The 16,364-nt window shown below is 38.9% G+C and overlaps 1 protein-coding gene across 1 annotated transcript in view; it reads left to right on the top strand.

Moving 5' to 3' along the window:
* HSD17B4 (hydroxysteroid 17-beta dehydrogenase 4) overlaps positions 1-16,364 on the top strand; it is a 78,685-nt gene that overhangs the window by 4,819 nt on the left and 57,502 nt on the right. The window lies entirely within an intron of this gene.

The raw sequence follows: 16,364 nt of genomic DNA, 5'->3' as shown, positions 1-16,364 counted from the left end.
TTTATTATGGGGGTTCCTTGGACAGTGCGGTACTACAGAATCCTAAAGGCGGGAGGTTTTAGTAACCCGAATGGCTTGGACTGGCCTGATGCACTTGGCAGTTGGTGTGGGCACAGGAGCAGATCGTCCACAGCCACACTTTGTGGGGACTTAGAGGGAGCACTTAGTGTGGGGTAGGGGGCAGGTCAGATGTGGTGACCCAGTATTTAGTAGTATTTTTCCTGGGATAAAGTTGTCAGCCCAAAGTATCTCCCAATCCCAGTTTTTCTGTATCTTCCTGGGGAACACGGAAACAAGTTTCTCCCAGTTTGTTTATGGAGACATGTATCACAAAAGTGTGAACAAGCAACCAGCTTTTCTAAACAAAGACCTAAGCAGGACATTGAGTATACTCCCTCTGAGTGGATGTCCACGGACTTGAGGTAAGTCCCTGCCTTTATGGAAGGAACCCTGAGCCTTTGGGTGTTCTTGAAGATGGTAACAAATCGAATCGGCTGCTTATGGCAAGGACTAATTGTGACGTGGTAGTATTTGGCCAGGGGGTGTATAGTTCAGGCCCTCTTAGCGAGATCATCCCCAAAATATTTATTTCAGGGCCTAAAGTCACACGTGGTTACGTTTTTCTATTTTCATACTGCTGTTTGTTTCCTAATATTTTTATCTGATAACTGTTTATTTATTTGTCTTTTCTACCCTATTCTGTAAGGACCTTGTTTTATCTTCTATAACTCCTAAAGGACCTATATATTGTCTTGTGGTTCTTTTCTTGTTTCACATAGATTTTTTTTGGGTGGAGTGGGGTAGTGTGTCTTTGAGACTGGTTAAGTAAATTTCTATTTTTTTGGTTGTGACTGAGAGATAATCTTGTCAACCTGTTTTATAAGAAAATTTTATAGTGATGTGTGTCTGTGTGGATCACTTTTCCTATATTTCTCTGTTACCTTTGGACTTGTTAAATTTGGATTAGGAGCTTTGGGGTTCTATAAAAAAAACAGGCACGGTGTCTATTTATTTTGTCATTGCCTTAGAGGTGGTATTGCTACAAGTGGTGCTGAAAGTCCAAAAAGGCAGATTTGTATCTTGGAAAAATATTTGTCAGCTTTGGCTGAAGAGCCAGATTTAGTTTGAAGTCAGCCAATGTAAAAGTGCAGAACTCTGGGCCGATATTTTCAACTCCTCTCTTGAGTTACCTACCTGTGTGCTTTCTAGGCTGCTGCTGGGTTGTGCCCTGCGCTAACGACCACTAGGCTTGAATTTAGCTTTTTTAAACATACATTCCCTGCTTCCAGGTTGCATCACATGCATTAACATTTCTCTTTTAATTTTTATGTTGCTCAGCATAATTTTTACCTAAGTAAACCAAAAAATGATAAAGAAGAACAAGCAAACCTAGGGTGTTATGACGTCAGAGTATCTTGTGGTGATTAATCAAATAATTCCATGACTAGCTCAGAGGCCAGTAAGAAGTAAGACCTTAAGAAATCAAGTAGAAGTAGCTTGTTTCTCATATAAGTCAACTTGTGGTAGGTTATGAGTGTTAACAAATAAATCTCAGTGGCTCACAGTAATAAAGGATTCTTTCATGCTACACAACCTTTCAGCTTCTGGTCAGCTCTGCCTCTGTTCTTTGTGTCTTCCTAACTTCAGAATCTCAGCTGAAGGCGCAGCGTCTATCTGGGATATCGCTGCTCTTGGAACAGAGGGAACAGAACAGTAGATTCACTTGGCTCTTAAAGCTTTTGTTCGGCGGTGGTATGCCGCTTCCACTCCCATTTCACTGGCGGAGGGAATTCACTTGGCCAAGCTGAAAGTTAAGGGCATCGTTTAAGGTATTCTCCAACTTCATGTTAATATGCTTGCTGAGTTTTATATTCCATAATATAAAGCACTGTGGGAGATTTAAAGCTGAGTATAAGAACTGCTAGGACTTTGGCTGATGTTTGTAACAAGAGACATTTGGTTTTGTATAAGTTACATGTTTCAGGAAATGTCTGTATATATTTGAAGTAAATGCTGGGAGTGGAATAGTTTTGAGGTTTCCTCAGTGGGTGAGCCATATCCAGTTCTCAGAATATTAAGTTTTATTTTGAGGTCCTGAACATGAAGAACAGTGAAGTGTTGCAGCAAGAAGGTCTTCTTTGATGGTAAGAAAGGTAGAAAGTTTACTTTTCTTGAACAGGAGGGGTAACATCTTTGGATAGTTGAAACTACAATCTTAAAGTAAGATCAGCATGATTTCTTTTCTGTGGGATGGTTACATAGTAACTGCTAAAGATGAATTTTAAGTTCCTTTGGTCCGTCATTAGAGCTTGTGTTTTTTACCACTCTGTGATCCTGACAGCCGGAAGGTGACCTGTTATGAGAAAATGAATTGCCTTTGAAGCTAGGCTGGGCTTCAGATTCTGTGGCTGCTGCTAATTATATGCCCTCTCTGAATATTAGGAGCCACTTATCCACCTTCCGGGATTATGATGGGGATTAGATCACATAAAAAATTAAAGTCCTTTGTAAAGGGGAGAGAAAGGTGCCAATATTAGTGACTGCCCACCATGTGCTAGGCACTGTGCTCAAGAACTGGATATGTCAAAGTGAGCCTGAGTTCTTATTCACTCAGGGGGCATCCCAGCCCCTTTGTTTAACATGATTTCTTTCCCAGAGTTATGTAATAACTGGTAAAGATGAGTCTTATGTTCCTGTGCCTGATGTTGTGTTTCTCTTACAGATGAAGAAAAAGGCCTGGCTTAGGCACTGATATATTTTTTTCAAGTGTCAGCACAGTGGTTTGCCTGGTAATCAGTCAAGTCAGATGTATGCTGATTGTGTGAATGAGTTGAACTTATATGACATGAGGAGAAAGATCACAAGAAAGCGCACGTGGATTCCAGCTTATAATAAATAAGCCACATGTCCAATGCCCACATCCTCCCAGATGCCTTCTGTCAATATCACTAATGCAGGGGGAAAGGTTTTAAGTAGTTTTAGAATGGCTCTTAGCCATTTGTCATTTGAAAAGCCCAGTTTAGAAAAACTAAAAATAATTCATAAAGTTAAAAGACTTAAAACTGTATGGATTCATTTATTCATCCAATGATTACTTATTGAGGGCCAGTTATATAGCACAGACTATTGTGGGTACAGGAGGAATAGAGTGGGGAATAAAACAGGGTCCCTACTTTCATGGAGCTTGCATTCTAGGTGGAGGTGGTGGGGAGACAGATAATAAATACATATGTAACAATTTATCAGATAATGATAGGTGCTATGGAGAAAAAACTCAATAGTGAATGGGATAGAAAATGCTGCAAGAGGACTTTTGAGAAGACGTTTGCAGGAAGTGAAGGAGGGGGTATGCCAGGAGAAGATCTGAGGCCCAGGATCCCTTGGCAGAGGGAGCAGCTAGGGCCAAGGTCCTGAGGCAGGAGCAGGGTTGGTGTGTTTCAGAGTTAGCAGAAGCTCAGTGGCTGGAGCATGGTCATCAAGGGGACCAAAATGAGACGAGAGCTGAAAGGTCACAGGAGGCCAGATCACGTGGGACCATTTAGTTCAGAGTAAGAACCGGCTTTTACCCTGATGGAGATGGGAAGCCACTGGAGAGTGTAAATAGAGGAGCAACGTGAAATGGATCATTCTGGTTGCTGTGTGGACAGTAGATTGTAAAGGAGCAAAGATTGTTAGTGGAAGTGAAGAAGGATGATGGGCATATTGGAGTTTATTATACTATTATCTCTTGTACATACGTGATTTTCATGGAAAAAAAAAAGGAAGAAGAGAGAACTGATAGGTTATTGCAATAATCCACATATGAGATGATTTAGATGGGTGGCAGGGATGGAGGTGGTGCAAAGAGGTTAAATTCTGGATATATCTCAAAGGTAGATAGGGCCAGATTTGCTGACTTGCTAATGTGGGTTGTAAGGGAAAGAGAAGGCTGGGGTGGCCGTATGCTGAAGTGAGAAAGCCTGAATGAGGGAGGACCAGGTTGGCAGGGAGGAGAACTTCCTATTAGATTCTCAGATGGAGACACTAAGTAGGCAGTGGGATACAGGACTTTAGTTGAGGGGACAGGTTGAAGCTATATAAATCTGAAGATTCTCAGTTTATAGATGGCCTGTAAAGCCAGGAGACTGGATCACATTACCCAAGTACAGGTAAACAGGAGATGTCCAAGGACTAAGTGCAGGATGATGCACTGTCTCATTTTCTGTTGTTCTCCTTTGATACCTTCTTGTTCTTGAGACTAATAAAATGAACTAATTTAATGTACTGCTGTCTACTACCACCACATTTTGGAGTCCTTCAAATATTTAGATATATTTATGGCCATTCTGGAGAACATTCCTGATAAACTTGGTGATTGTATCTTTCTGCCAAATAGTGAAAATAGTATGTCAACTCTCTGTATCCCCCACCTTTTTTTCACTGATAGGCAGCGTAAGGGTAAATTTGACCCCATCCCCAACTAGAGTAACTACCATTAGCCAATGCTTTCAGTATGCTTGTCTTTCTCTGACTTAACATTCTGTTCATTTTTCTGTCTTTAATAGTCCTTGCACATGTGTTTTATATACAAGTCACTTTAAATACTTTTTGGTAGCAGTCAGGGCATAACAGAATATAGGAAGAAATCCCATTATGTCTGCAGCTCTAAAATCAATGCAATAAGTCTTAATGCTATTCTTTGCTATAGGAAACTTTAACAAAATGGGAGAAAAGGCATCAGGCATAGAAAATAGAAATGTCTGAAGGACATACAAGAAACAGTTAATAACAGATAACTCTGGGAGAAATTGGATGACTGCAAGGATAAAAAAGGACTTTCTGAATCTGCAGTTTGAATTTCTTAAAAGCTTTAACAAAAAAAAGTAATTAACCTCTCCACAAAATAAATACATTTTTGATATGATATTGCCCTTATTTTTTTGTACACTTAGATACTCAGTACAAATGATGTTGCATAATCAACACATAAAAAAATAATTCTGATTTTGCAGAATTGGGAGCACCATTTTCCTTTGGAAATAAAAATAGTTTATAGATACATCATTGGTAATAGATACAACTTAGCTGCTAACAGATTCTTGGATTGAATAAATATGTGAACATGAATATGTGTAAGTGTAATTATAAAGCACTCTTCAAATATAAAGCATTATAACATTACCCCTTGATAAGTAATGGAATTCAGAAACTGTTACATAAGCACTTTTCTGCACTGAGCTGCTTCAAAAAGAAGGAACTGCCTATAGTAAATTGGAGCAGTAAAGCAAGGCCAGACTTCAACAGTGACTGTAAGTTCCACTGCTGATCCCACTGCTGATCCTGAGCAAGGGGATAACAGTCTAACGGCTGCCTTAGGGCCATTATCCCAACAGCTCTCTGTGGATGACCTGGAGAGGTGAAGATTGGAGGCAGAGACCACCCACCCGGGAGGCAGCTGCAGTAATCTGGGCATGAAATGATAGACTAGGAAAGAAATAGCGATAAACAATTCCTCAGAAGAACTGGAAACTGCTCCGTTCGCAAACTACCTGAAGAGCCCAAGCAGCTAGCACAGTGCCGGATCCACAGTGGGGACACAGGAACATTTGAAGAATCATTACGAGGTCGATGATCAGACCTGATGGCGCAGTGACAGATGTTGTTTAGAATAGGAGAAGGGACAGAGTACCTGGGAGATAGCTCACCCAGCAGCGAATGGGCGCGGACAAGGTGGGACAGTTTGAGGAAGAGGATGATCAGTTTGGTTTCCATTTTTTCCCCATGCAAACAAAGTGAGATAGATCCCCTCAGCTGGTTTACAGCCTGATATCAGGGGACCCAAAGCATGTTTCTTGCTGTAGTCTTTTTCATATATTGAGGTACATACAATAAAATGCACAAATCTTAGCGAACACCTTGATGAATTTTGACACGTGTATTCACTCATGTAACCCTTACCCAGATGAAGATTAGAACATTCTCACTAATTTTTTTTCCCCTCACCTATTTCACCCATTCTCCACTCCCCTACCCGCTATGGCAGCCACCAGTCTGTTCTCTCTGTTTATGAGTCTGTTTCACTTTTCTTTGTTCATTTTTTTTTGTGTTTTAGATTCCACATATAAGTGAAATCATATGGTATTTGACTTATTTCACTTAACATAAAACCCTCGAGGTCCATCCATGTTGTCACAAATGGCAATACTTAATTCTCTTTTATGGTTGAGTATTATTCTGTTGTATTTGTGTACCACAATTTTTATATCCATCCATCAGTGTATGTTTAGTTATTTTCATATTTTGGCTATTGTAAATAATACTCTGATAAACACAGAAGTACACATATCTTTTTGAATTAATGATTTTGTTTTCTTCAGATAAATTCCCAGAAGTGGAATTGCTGGGTCGTATGGTATTTCTGTTTTAAACTTTTTGAGAAACTTCTATACCACTTCCTTAGTGGCTGTACCAATTTGTAATCCCACCAGCAGTGCACAAAGGTTCCCTTTCATCCTCTCCTTGCCAATACATACTTCTTTTTTTTTAATTAAAAAGTATCATTGATAAATAATCTTATGTTGGTTCAAATATACAACACAGTGTGGTTCAACAGTTACCCATACTATTAAATCCTCACCCCCTCTAGTGTAGTTACTGCCTATCAACATAGTAAGATGTTACAGAATCATTGACTGTATTCTCTGTTCTGAACTACTGTCCCCGTGATCAGCTTATATTGTGATTGTGATTTATTGTGCCACTTTATATAACCCCTCCCCCTTGTCCCCCAACTCATGTTCTCCCCTCCCCCTTGGTAACCACTAGTTCCTTTTTGGTGTCTATGAGTCTAGTGCTGTTTTCTTCCTTCTGGTTTGCTTCCTTTTTTTAATTAGTTTATTAATTTTTTATTAAGGTATCATTGATACACACTCCTATGAAGGTTTCATATGAAAAAAATTGTGGTTACTACATTCACCCATATTATCAAGTCCCCCCCATAACCCATTGAAGTCACTGTCCATCAGTGTAGTAAGATGCCACAGAGTCACTACTTTTCTTCTCTGTGCTACCCTGTCTTGCCCGTGACACACCCCCACACATGCACCATGTGTACCAATCATAATACCCATCAATCCCCTTCTCCCTCTCTCTACACCCACCTTCTCCCACCCCTCCCTTTGGTAACCGCTAGTCCCTTCTTGGAGTCTGTGAGTCTGCTGCTGTTTTGTTCTTTCAGTTTTGCCTCTGTTATACTCCACAAATGAGGGAAATCATTTGGTACTTGTCTTTCTCCGACTGGCTTATTTCACTGAGCCTAATACCTTTTAGCTCCATTCAAGTTGTTGCAAATAGTAGGATTTGTTTTCTTCTTCTGGCTGAATAATATTCTGGTATATGTACCACCACCTCTATCCATTCATCTGCTGATGGACACTTAGGTTGCTTCCATATCTTGGCTATTGTCAATAGTGCTGCAGTAAACATAGAGGTGCATATATGTCTTTTGGAATCTGAGATCTTGTTTTCTTTGCGTAAATTCCTAGGAGTGGAATTCCCAGGTCTAATGGTATTTCTATGGTTAGCTTTTTGAGGAACCTCCATATTGCTTTCCACAATGTTTGAACTAATTTACATTCCCGCCAGCAGTGTAGGAGGGTTCCTCTTTCTCTGCATCCTCGCCAGCATTTGTTGTTCCTTGTCTTTTCGATCTTGGCCATGCTAACTGGTATGAGGTGATATCCCATTGTGGTGTTAATTTGCATTTCCCTGATAATTAGTGATGTGGAGCATCTTTTCATGTGCCTCTTGGCCATTTGTGTTTCTTCTTTGGAGAATTGTTTGCATATCCTCTGCACATTTTTTAATCAGGTTATTTGCTTTTTGGGTGTTGAGATGTGTGAGTTTTTTATATACTTTGCATATTAACCCTTTGTTGGATATGTCGTTTACAAATATATTCTCCCGTACTGTAGGATGACTTTTTGTTCTGCTGATGGTGTTCTTTGCTGTACAGATGCTTTTTAGTTTGATGTAGTTCCATTTGTTCATTTTTGATTTTGATTCCCTGACCCAAGGAGATGTGTCCAGGAAAATGTTGCTTATGTTTATATTCAAGAGATTTTGCCTAAGAGTTCTGTGGTTTCATGACTTATATTCAGGTCTTTGATCCATTTTGAGTTTACTTTTGCATATGGAGTTAGACAATAGTCCAGTTTCATTCTCTTGCAGGTAGCTGTCCAGTTTTGCCAACACCAGCTGTTGAAGAGGCTGTCATTTCCCCATTGTATATCCATGGCTCCTTTATCGTGTATTAATTGACCATATATCTTGGGTTTATATCTGGGCTCTCTGTTCCATTGATCTATGGATCTGTCATTGTGCCAGTACCAAATTGTCTTGATTATTGTGGCTTTGTAGTAGAGCTTGAAGTTGGGGAGCATAATCCCCCCAGCTTTATTCTTCCTTCTCAGGATTGCTTTGGCTATTCAGGATCTTTTGTGGTTCCATATGAATTTTAGAACTATTTGCTCTAGTTCGTTGAAGAATGCTGTTGGTATTTTGTTAGGGATTGCATTGAATCTCTAGATTGCTTTTTAGGCAGAATAGCCATTTTGACAGTATTATTCTTCCTGTCCATGAGCATGGCATGTATTTCCATTTATTATTGTCTTTAAATTCTCTCATGAGTGTCTTGTAGTTTTCAGGGTATAGGTCTTTGATTTCCTTGGTTAGGTTTATTCCTAGGTATTTTATTCTTTTTGACGCAATTGTGAAAGGAATTGTTTTCCTGATTTTTCTTTCTGCTAGTTCACTGTTAGTATATAGGAATGCCACAGATTTCTGTATATTGATTTTGTATCCTGCAACTTTACTAAATTCAGTTACTAGTTCTAGTAGTTTTGGGCTGGATTCTTTAGGGTTTTTCATGTACAATATCATGTCATCTGCAAACAGTGAAAGTTGAACTTCTTCCTTACCAGTGTGGATGCCTTTTATTTCTTTGTGTTGTCTGATTGCTGTGGCTAGGACCTCCAGAACTATGTTGAATAAAAGTGGGGAGAGTTGGCATCCTTGTCTTGTTCCCAATCTTAAAGGAAAAGCTGTCAGCTTCTCGCTGTTAAGTATGATGTTGACTGTGGGTTTGTCATATATGGCCTTTATTAATGTTGAGGTACTTGCCATCTATACCCATTTTGTTGAGAGTTTTTATCATGAATGGATGATTAATTTTGTCAAATGCTTTTTTGGCATCTGTGGAGATGATCATGTGGTTTTTTGTTGATGTCATGTATGATGTTGATGGATTTTCAAATATTGTACCATCCTTGCATCCCTAGAATAAATACTATTTGATGTATTTTTGAATTTGGTTTGCTAATATTTTGTTGAGTGTTTTTGCATTTATGTTCATCAGGGATATTGGTCTGTAATTTTCTTTTTTTTATGATGTCTTTGGCTAGTTTTGGTATTTAAGGGATGCTGGCCTCATAGAATGAGTTTGGAAGTATTTCCTCTTCTGCTTTTTAGAAAACTTTAAGGAGAATAGGTATTACATCTTCTCTAAATGTTTGATAAAATTCAGTAGTGAAGCTATCTGGTCCATGGATTTTTTGTTCTTAGGTAGTTTTTTTATTACCAATTCAATTTTGTTGCTGGTAATTGGTCTCTTCAGATTTTCTGTTTCTTCCTGGGTCAGCCTTGGAAGGTTGTATTTTTCTAGAAAGTTGTCCGTTTCTTCTAGATTATCCAATTTGTTAGCATAAAATTTTACATAGTATTCTCTCATAATTCTTTGTATTTCTGTGTTGTCTAGTGACTTTTCCTTTCTCATTTCTGATTCTTTTTTTGTGTGTAGACTCTCTTTTTTTCTTGATAAGTCTGGCTAGGCATTTATCTGTTTTGTTAATTTTCTCAAAGAACCAGCTCCTGCTTTCATTTATTCTATTGTTTTATTCTTCTTGATTTTATTTATTTCTGCTCTAATCTTTATTATGTCCCTCCTTGTACTGCCTTTGGGCCTCATTTGTTCTTCTAGTTTCATTAATTGTGACTTCAGACTGTTATATGTGATTGTTCTTTCCTGAGGTAAGCCTATTTTGTAATATACTTCCTCTTAGCACTGCCTTCACTGCATGCCACAGATTTTGCGGTGTTGAGTTATTGTTATCATTTGTCTCCATATGTTGCTTGATCTCCGTTTTTATTTGGTCATTGATCCATTGATTATTTAGGTGCATGTTGCTAAGCCTCCATGTGTTTGTGGGCTTTTTGTTTTCTTTGCATAATTTATTTATAATTTCATATCTTTGTCATCTGAGAAGCTGGTTGGTAGGTACAATTTCAGTCTTTGGGAATTTACTGAGGCTCTTTTTGTGGTCTAGTATATGATCTCTTCTTGAAAATGTTCCATGTGCACTTGAGAAGAATGTGTATCCTGCTTCTTTTGGGTGGAGTGTTCTGTAGATGTCTGTTAGGTCCATCTGTTCTAATGTATTGTTCAGGGCCTCTGTCTCCTTACATATTTTCTACCTGGTTGATTAGTCCTTTGGAGTGAGTGGAGTGTTGAAGTCTCCTAAAATGAATGCATTGCATTGTATTTCCCCCTTTAATTCTGTTAGTATTTGTTGCACATATTTGGGTGCTCCTGTGTTGAGTGCATAGATATTTATAATGGTTATGTCCTATTGTTGGACTGATTATGTAATGTCCTTCTTTGTCTCATTACTTTGTTTCGGAGTCTATTTTGTCTGATAAAAGTACTGCATTTCCTGCTTTTTCTCCCTGTTAGTTGCATGAAATATCTTTTTCCATCCCTTCACTTTTAGTCTGTGTATGTCTTTGGGTTTGAAGTGTGTCTGCTGTAGGCAGGATATAGACAGGTCTTGTTTTTTTATGCATTCAGTGACTTTATATGTCTTTAGATTGGTGCATTCAGACCATTTATGTTTAGGGTGATTATCGATAGGTATGTACTTAAGCCATTGCAGGCTTTAAATTCGTGGTTACCAAAGGTTCAAGGGTAACTTCCTTTTTGATAGTCTAATTTAACTCACTTAGTATACTGTTACAAACACTAAAGGTTCTTTTTTTTTTCTTCCTTTTTCTCCCCCCTCCATTCTTTATATATTAGGTATCATATTCTGTATTCTTTGTCTATTCCTTGACTGACTTTGGGGGTGGTTATTTGATTTTGCATCTGCTTAGTAATTAATTGGTCTATTTTTTTTACTATAGTTTTATTTCCTCTGGTGATGGCTATTTAACCTTAGAAACACTTCCATCTATAGCAGTCCCTCCAAAATACACTGTAGAGATGGTTTGTGGGAGGTAAATTCTCCCATCTTTTGCTTTTCTGGAAATTGTTTAATCCCTCCTTCAAATTTAAATGATTATCTTACCGGATAGAGTATTCTTGGTTCGAGGCCCTTATGCTTCATTGCATTAAGTATATCATGCCACTCCCTTGTAGCCTGTCAGGTTTCTGTTGAGAAGTCTGCTGATAACCTGATGGGTTTTCCTTTGTATGTGATCGTTTTTCTCTCTCTCTGGCTGCTTTTAATAATCCATCCTTATCCTTGATATTTGCCATTTTAATTATTATGTGTCTTGGTGCTGTCTTCCTTGGGTTCATTCTTTTGAGAGATCTGTGCACCGTTATGGCCTGAGAGACTATCTCCTTCCCCAGATTGGGGAAGTTTTCAGCAATTACTTCCTCAGAGACACTTTCTATCCCTTTTTCTCTCTCTTCTTCTGGTACCCCTATAATGCGAGTATTGTTTCATTTGGATTGGTCACACAGTTCTCTCATTTTTTTTTCATTCCAGAGATAGTTTTTTCTCTCTGTGCCTCAGCTTCTTTGTATTCCTGTTCTTTAATTTCTATTTCATTTACTGTCTCCTCTACTTCATCTAATCTTCTTTTATATCCCTCCATTGTATGTTTCATTTCAGATACGTATTTTTTTAAGTTTCTGTCTCATTCCTGAATTCCTCCCTGAGTTCTTGAATATTTTTCTGTAGCTCTGTGAACATGTTTATGATTCTTATTTTAAAATCTCTTGTGGGAACATTCAGGTGAGTTCAGTTTCACTTGATCCTCTTTATGGTGTTTGTGGGACTTTGGTTTGAACCAGGTTCCTTTGACATTTCATATTTGTAGGTGGCACCCTTTAGTGCCCTGAAGCTCTACTCTCTGGAGCTGCTCAGCCCCTGGAGTGATGGCAGGGGTCACAGGTGAGCAGCACTGGTGCTTGTCAGGAGGCAAGAACTCTTTCCTGCTTCTTGGCTGCAGTGCCTGCCTCCACTGCCAGGGCCAGTGGGCCAAATGTGCAAGGAGGAGGCTCTATGCTATGCACTTGTAGGTGCTGTAGGAGGGGCCACCCTCTGGCTAGCCTGGTGTAATGGCAGGGGCAGCTGGTTTGTGACGGGAGGAAGGAGCAGCAGGCTGTCTATTGTGGTGGGGGGCCTCATAGCTGCGTTGCCAGCCAGGGTGGTGGAGCGCCTGAAGCTCCTGAAAGTTCCCAACCTGCTGGGCAGAGTGTACCAGGACAATTTTGTTACCTGTCCTTTCTCCTGAACAGGAAGCTCTGTGCAGCTCTTGCCCCTTGAGCAGCCCTCTCGCTGTTAGGAAGTCTCTCAGACTGCCCGCCTTTCTTTTGTCCCATAGTGGCTGGTTGTTGGTATCTGTCTCTACAAGTGGCTGGAATCTGAGAGTCTCCATGTATTCCACCTGTCTTATCTTTCTAACCCCACTAATCTCCAGAGCACCATGTAATTGGTTTATGCTCCCAGAGCAGATCTCCAGTGCTGTGTGTTCAGTAATCCTAGCCCTCCACCCCTCCCTTCTCCATTTCTCTTCCTCCCTCCGGTGAGCTGGCGTGAAGGAAGGGCTTGGGTCCTGCCATATCACGACTTTGATACTTTACCCATTTATCCTGAGGTCTGCTGTTTTCCCCAGGTGTAGGCAGTCTGACGTAGCCTTCTCTTCTGTTGCTATTTCAGGATTAGTTGTATTTGCTATATTTTGATATTATATGTGATTTTGGGAGGAAGTTTCTTTCTCACCTCTCACACTGCCATCTTTAAGCCATCTCTTGCTTTGGTTTTGTCCTTCACAAAGAAGTGAAATCATATGGTATTTGTCTTTCTCTGCCTGGCTTATTTCACTGAGCATAATACCCTTTAGATCCATCCATGTTGTTGCAAATAAATGGGTGAATTTCTTTTCCTTTTATGGCTGAATAATACCACATTGTGTTTATGTGCCACATCTTTTCCATTCATGTATTGATGGACACTTAGGTTGCTTCCATATGTAAATAGTGCAGTGATAAACATAGGAATGCATATGTCTTTTTTGAATCAAGGGTTTTGTTTTCTTCAAGTAAATTCCTAGAAGTGGAATGACTGGGTCAAATGGTATTTCTATTTTTAGTTTTTTGAGGAATCTCCATATTGCTTTCTGCAGTAGTTGCACCAATTTACATTCCCACCAACAGTGTAAGAGAGTTTTAGTTTCTCGACATTCTTGCCTGCATTTGTTCTTTCTTGTCTTTTGGATAGTGGCCTTCCTAACCGGTATGAGGTGATATCTCATTGTGGTTTTAATTTGCATTTTCCTTATAATTAGCGATGTGGAGCATCTTTTCATGTGCTTATTGGCCATTTGTATTTCTTTTTTGGAGAAGTGTCTTTTCAGGTCCTCCACCCATTTTTTTTATCAGGTTGTTTTTTGGGTCTCGAGGAGTGTGAGTTCTTTATATATTTTGGATATTAACCCCTTATCCAGTGAGTTGTTTATGAATATATTCTCCCATATTGTGGTATGCCTTTTTGTTCTACTGGTGGTGTCCTTTGCTGTACAGAAGCTTTTTAATTTGATGTAGTCCCATTTGTTCATTTTTGCTTTTGTTGCCTTTGCTCAAGGAAATATATTAAGAAAAAAGTTGTTCATGTTTATATTCAAGAGATTTTTGCCTATATTTTCTTCTAAGAGTTTTATTGTTTCATGACTTACAGTCAGGTCTTTGATCCATTTTAAGTTTAGTTTTGTGTATGGAGTTAGACAGTAATCCAGTTTCATTCTCTTACATGTAGCTGTCCAGTTTTGCCAACACCAGCTGTTGAAGAGGCTGTCATTTCCCCATTGTATATCCGTGGCTCCTTTATTTTATATTAATTGGCCATACATGTATGCTCTCTATTCTATTCCACTAATTTACGGGTCTGTTCTTATGCCAGTACCAAATTGACTTGATTACTGTGTCTGTTGCCCCTCCATCTGTCTTTGGAAAAATGTCTATTCAGGTCCTCTGCCTATTTTTTAATTGGGTTGTTTGTTTATTTGGTGTTGAGTTATGTGAGTTCTTTGTATATTTTGGATATTAGCCCCTTAACAGATAAATTATTTGCAAATATATTCTCCCATAGAGTCTGCTGCCTTTTTATTTTGTTGATGATATTCTTTGCTGTACAAGCTTTTTACTTTGATGTAGCCCTGCTTTTTTATTTTTGCTTTTGTTTCCTTTCCTGGGGAGACATAGCCAGAAAAAACTTACCAGTGACAATGTTCAAGAATTGACTGTGTTTTCTTATAGAAATTTTATGGTTTCAGGTCTTATATTTAGACCTTTTATCTATTTTGAGTTTAATTTTGTGTATGATACAAGACAGTGATCCAGTTTCATTCTTTTGCATGTAGGTGTTCAGTTATCCCAGCACCATTTATTGAAGAGAGTGTCCTTTCTCCATGTATGTTTTTGCCTCCTTTGTCAAAGATGATTGACCATGTAGGTGAGGGTATATTTCTGGGCTCTGTATAATGTTCCATTGGTCTATGTATCTGTTCTTGTGCCAGTACCATAGCATTTTGGTTACTTAAGCTTTGTAGTAGAGCTTGAAGTCAGGGAGCGTGGTACCCCCCAGCTTCATTCTTTCTCGAGATTGCTTGGGGTTGGGGGGAAAAGGGAAACAAGAATGCTTGAGCTATTTGGTTTTATTTGTGGTTTCATACATATTTTAGGATTTGCTCTAGTTAGTGGAAAAAAATGCCATTGGTATTTTGATAGGGATTGCATTGAATCTATAGACTGCTTTAGTCTTTGGGGCCAGTAGGGAAGGCTGGGGTGAAGGGTAAAGAGAAGGAGCAAGACAGTCAGCTTCTGAGAGCAAAGAGACCAGTATAGCACAAAGGATTACTAAAGACAAATCCAGATTTCTCTATCTGGTTTACATGAGACAATACTGAAAAATGGTGTACATATGCTTATCAACTAATATTTATGCTCGGATGTTACTTCTCTTTCTCGGTCAACATTTCAATAAAATAATTTTTGATTTGCAATATGTATGATAAAGAATTAAATGTTTTATAAATAAAGGACACTTAAAAATCTTTAAGACAAACATCCCAAATAAAATGTGATTTAAGCAGTACAAACAATAAACCCATGAAAATAAAATGTTACCTTACTAGTGTTGGAAGAAATGTGAATTAGAATAATGAGCTACAGTTTATAATAATTTAATTGGCAGACTACAAAGAATGATTATGTCCACTGTTGTGAGGAAGTGGGGAAGCAGGCAATCTCACAAATACGTAGTCCCATTTTCAGGCCATCCATTCCTGATAATGTGGTCCTTAGTATTTAGGTGTCCATTTACCTATTTATAGAGTACGTTTATAGTCTCTAAAGGTGTTTTAGAGGTCCCTGGATCTATCTTTACATCCCTGTCTAGTGGTTGGCTAATAGCAGGCCACTGCTGACTTGTCTTGGGGATGGATTTTTAGGAAGAAATTTATCTAGTCTTTGATAGCCCTGTTGGCCCTCTGTATCTCTTCTTTGGGAAAATGTGTATTCAGGTCCTCTGGTTTAGTGTCAGAAGTAGCCAAAAGATTTTGTCTTCAGGAAACAAGCCCTTCAGGGTTATAAACTGGATTTTATGTGGAGGACTTACAGATATATTACATTTCTAGTATATTTTGATAGTTTCAGCTGAAAGTACTCTGTCTTTATCATAATCTTAACAATTTTTACTACCTGTTTTAAATCCCTTTGCTTGAGAGGGGTGGCTGATCTGTTGTTTCCTTACTCCCTCCCCCATATAAACATGATTTTTGTTGCTGTTGTTGGATGGAAATAATTATGTTCTGTTTTAGGGTTAAAAAAACTTGCAGCATTAGAGGAGTAGAGTGACACGGTAGTAGACCTAGGTTCAAGTGTGAATTTTGCCACTTCATGCAGCCTTGGGGCCTGGGACAAGTTACCTAACCTTTCCCAACTGTTTCCACATCCCTGAAAGTAGTAATTGCTCCTGCCAACCTCCTGAAAAGCTGCTTGGAGGTCAAATGCAGCAGTGTACATAATGGTTCTTTGAAAACACAAA

Source organism: Manis pentadactyla, chromosome 13, assembly GCF_030020395.1.
Source record: "Manis pentadactyla isolate mManPen7 chromosome 13, mManPen7.hap1, whole genome shotgun sequence".
Taxonomy (NCBI): domain Eukaryota; kingdom Metazoa; phylum Chordata; class Mammalia; order Pholidota; family Manidae; genus Manis; species Manis pentadactyla.
Note: the sequence above shows the minus strand (reverse complement) of the source record. Positions and strands in the feature narration are given on the sequence as shown.